This window comes from Monopterus albus, unplaced genomic scaffold (assembly GCF_001952655.1).
Source record: "Monopterus albus unplaced genomic scaffold, M_albus_1.0 scaffold22.1, whole genome shotgun sequence".
In the NCBI taxonomy this organism is placed as follows: domain Eukaryota; kingdom Metazoa; phylum Chordata; class Actinopteri; order Synbranchiformes; family Synbranchidae; genus Monopterus; species Monopterus albus.
The window spans coordinates 1,250,909-1,255,353 of NW_018127902.1; the positions used below are offsets into that span (position 1 = coordinate 1,250,909).

General features: G+C 44.5%; 1 protein-coding gene and 1 long non-coding RNA gene across 2 annotated transcripts in view; one reads left to right on the forward strand and one right to left on the reverse strand.

Annotated features, from left to right (window-relative positions):
• The window catches only part of LOC109956796 (uncharacterized), a 17,496-nt gene extending 16,679 nt beyond the window's left edge, over positions 1–817 (reverse strand). Inside the window, exon 1 of the long non-coding RNA XR_002274467.1 lies at positions 552–817. This is a non-coding gene — a long non-coding RNA (uncharacterized LOC109956796). The remainder of the gene's footprint in view (positions 1–551) is intronic.
• Positions 1–4,445, forward strand: part of neurl1aa (neuralized E3 ubiquitin protein ligase 1Aa) — a 77,760-nt gene that overhangs the window by 58,338 nt on the left and 14,977 nt on the right. The gene's annotated exons all lie outside the window — the stretch shown is intronic.

Sequence of the window (4,445 nt, forward strand, 5' to 3'; positions counted from 1 at the left end):
GTTTGGAGCTACGACTCTTGCGAACTGTCACCCAGCCACCTGTCTGAGATCCCGGCTGCTCGGGCAGCTGTGGGGGGCGGCTAGCTTGGGCTAAGCTACATCTAGCATGCTCCACACCGGCTAAATGGACATATCTAGCTGGCCTATTCTCCATGGTGTGGAGCCGCGCTTCTAAGTCTGTGAGCCTCGCCTCCAATGCTGCTAGCATCTGACATTTATTACAAGTACCATTATCACTAAAGGAGGCAGAGGAATAACTGAACATGCGACATTCCAAGCAAGAGAAAGGAGGAGAGGAAGAGGGGGAAGCCATTGCTCTCGATTAAGCTACTAGCGTAGCTAGCTTCTAAACTAGCCGACCTAAAGTAGCAAGTTAAATTTGGTAGTTAGCAAGAACTTCTGCAAAACAAGTGCTTTAAGTGGTGCAAGCGTATGTTGTTACTCAAAAATTCAAATGAACCTAGAAAATAGTGAGTTTAATTCCTAAACAATCTGGAAGCAAGCACAACGCAGTGCAAATACAGAAAACAGGGGAAATGAGTACGGTTTACCGTAGAGGCAGGAAACAGCAGTCCATCAAAGGTTCCAAGGGTCCTGATCTATTGCTTTGTCTTGACCATAGAGCATTTGGGCTTTGAGTTAAGCTGAAAGCTGTGCCTTCAAGCCATGCCTTATACACGAAGTGAGGGATGTTGAACTTGAAAGCTTGGCTGTCCCTGCAAGCTCCTGCTCTTTATGGTGGCAAGATAAAGTGGCCATCATGGAGGTCTCTTCAAAACAAAGCATGAAATAATGGCCCTTTCTAATAGGAACAAGCTTACTATAAGCTATTATTTCTCTGTAGCTTCTTCCGGTTCTTTCAAACCAGGAACTCTCAATGAGACGAAGGAGACTGCTTTAGATTTTATAAAAAATAACCGTGCTGGTTTATTCAGAGGATCACAGGTAAAATTCACATTACACGTCCAGAGCTCTCTCACCCCTCTACCTGCGCGCAGGCAGCAGAAAGCTGAAACCGTCTGGACCCAACAACCTATATAATATTATTCATTTTTGGGCTAGCCCATGCTACAAGGGGCGTCAAACCGTGACGCCACCCGATAAGCAAGCTTTGCAGCTGCTCTATCGTTTATAACGTTAGCCAAAACATGAGGAAAAGTCAAGGTGCGTGACTGTTGTTTTCGTGGTGTGTATCTAAAACAATTGGACATAACCTTACACATTAAGACAAATATTAAGACTAGCATTACAGTTGACCCTAACAGCTCTTTTCCTGTAACCTTGACGTGCCTGCAGTCTGCACTGTAGGCTGAACAGTTAACAGCCTGAGCTAGTCAACCTGTCTGCACTAAACATTCCTAGACAACAAATTTCTGAATATCTAACTAAGAAATAACCTAACATTACTCAAACAAATAGAGAAGAACAACTCAGAACAGTGCTTGGGCAAGGTGATGACACTGTGGAGGTGATACTGAATGAGTTATCTTTGTTGTAATGGCAGAAGATATATTAGTGTAGCATTTTTAAATTTGTTTGAAGCAGTTTTTATACATCATGCATACTCCAATATACAGTATGTCTTAGTATCAGAATATACATATTACACACTTGGTGATAATTAAAGCTGCATTGCATTTCTTCTCCAAAAATATTTGTAGAGCCCAGTTTTCCAGCATTTTAAATCATGGGTTGTTTACATTTGTGTTTGTTTGCTAGTTGTCTTTTTCTTGTTAAGGTTGGGTGTCCCTCACCCGGAGGTGAGAGAGAGAGGGAGGACTCTGGGTGCAAACTTGCTGCTAGTACACAAAGAGTCTTTATTACAGAAAAAAGTGGTAGAAATAAAACACAGTCAATGGGGTTAGCGTGGTCCAACCCAGGGTTGAGCAGTGGAGGCTGAGAAGACCAGGTCGGGCAGGCAAGTAGCAGTAACCAGGAGGATCAGAGGACCAGGATGGACAGTGCAGGTGAGCCGACAGCAGGTGAGATGACAGGAGGGACACAGGAACCAGAGGACAGGGCAGGTGAGCCGAGTAGCAATTGCCTGAAGTAAGCAGAGTAGTGATCGCCGTCAGGTAAGCAGAGTGGAGAAGATAGCCAACTTGTGTGACCGCATCCAACATAAAATCTTGATCTCACCGTCAATGTCACCATTAACATTATCATCATCAACATCAATGATCTGGCGACGAAGGAGCGTCTTCCAGCACTTTATATAGGGACGGTTTGATCAGCGGGGATGAGCTTCAGCCGTGCCCTACACCCAGGGAGTGGACAATCAGATGATGCAGATCAGCTGCGTCGCCGATCCTGCAAGAGAGAAAGAGTGGGAAAGAGCATTAATAACGTAACATTCCTGTAATTTCTACATGATAATCCCTGCCCTTGTTGGCACATTGCTTTCCTTTTTTGGGCATTACTGCTGCCAACTATCAGTCACTACTGGAATAGTGTAAAACTGGCATCAGGAACATGTATTGGATTGGCACGAGCTTGCATATATGAATTCTCGTGAATGACACAAACAACACAGGAATCCACTTGTAATATTATTGTAATGCCCACTCTGCTAGCTTTGTTTTTGTCCTGACCAACTGATTGAACTAGTCTTCACACTAGCTACTAAATTCTCTACTGTGCTCTCCTGGCCAGTCATTCACTGTCTGTCTGCTGTTTGGTGTTGGGCAGGCTTCACTTTTTTAACATGTTCAAACTGACTTATACAGTTAGCATGCTAGCTTTTAGCATGTAACCCTTGCTTGCATGCATGCTGTGTTAGCATTGATCTCAATACAGCTGCTCTTTTCTTCTCTCTCACAGTTTTTTGATTTCCTTATCATTTCATCTCCATTTATCACACTTGTAGCCCTCCTGCAGTGTCTGACACACAAATATACATACTGACATTCACACATGCACATATATACTGTATACAGTACACTTGAACAAGCTCACTAGTCATGTGCTTGAAAGCGTAACAGGCAGAATGCTATGATGTGAACCTATACCACTGTGTGACCTGCCTGTTCTCTGTCATGTGCATGTTCCACTTAGCTTTCTGTATGTCCGTGTATAGCTACAGCAGGGCATGTGAAGTCAGAGGTAATTCAATAAAAACAAACAAACAAACAAAATCTGTACATTTATGAATGATGCTTCCTGACACTTAAAGATACAAATGTTCTGGCTTTTATTTATTATTATAAATGCACTGACGCCATACGGTATAAACAGTCCATCTTTTACACCTCAGTTGTGGATTAAACTTAAAGGTGATCTGATAGGTTGCAAGCTGTGCCTGAAGGTCAGGCTCCATACTGGTGAAAGCCTCCCTTAATTCCCTTTCTGCACCTCGAAAGTTGGAACCGCAGTCTGAGAGCATCTCCTTAGGTTTGCCTCGTCTGGCTATGAGCCGGCGGAGTCCGAGCAGGAAGGCATCAACATCCATAGAGTTAAGGAGTTCAACATGCACCGCTCGTGTGGTGAGACATTTAAATATTACACCCCAACGTTTCTCATTCCGCCTTCCTACTTTGACCAGATAGGGGCTGAAGCAATCAACGCCTGTCGAATAGAATGCTGGACAGAGCAGACAAAGGCGTTCTGGTGGTAAATCGGCCATTATAGGAACCTTTGGCTGAGCTCTCCATTTCTGGCAAAGGAGACAGCTATGTTGATGATGCTTGATTGCCTGACGGCCCTTCAGGATCCAATACTGTCTCCGTATTTCAGCATAAACTCTCTCTGCCCCCGGGTGCAGCAAACGTTGATCAAAGTCTTTAATGATAAGCTTCGTTATAGGGTGTTGTGGATCCAAAACTATAGGATGGATCTGTTGTTCATCTGCACCTGCAAGTCTTCTTAATCGTCCCCCAACTCTCAACATGTTGGTGAACGAATCCCATTCTGGAGCCAGACTGCTCAACCTGCTCTGTGCAGGGATGGGTTTCTTCGCCTTGAGGGCTGATATCTCTTCTGGAAAGCTCTGGGCCTGGCATGTTCTGATCAGAATAGCTTCTGCTTCTCTGTTAGTCATAGACTCTGTGTCGGTTGGGGCTACTCCTTGACGAACTGACCTAGTCGCTTCCACTAATTGCTGCCAGGTATCGAATTTGGTGACATCAGGGAGTGATGTAGAGAGTTTAACTTGCAGGTGATAGCAAGCTACCTTCTTGAGTTCTGACACTCCTTCCGATAGTGTGACTTCAGGTGCTCTAGGCCAGTGTCTTGAGCTCTGTTTCAAGAATGCAGGCCCCTGACTCCAACGACTTGGTGCGGGCAGACTGAGAAGAGATTTCCCTCTTGTTATGTCATCTGCTGGATTGTCCTGAGTATTGACATATCTCCAGTTTTTGTGGTCTGTCAATTCTTGAATTTCGGCGACTCAAGTGCCGACAAACACCTTATAGCGACAGGAATCTGACTGAATCCACTCCAATACTGTC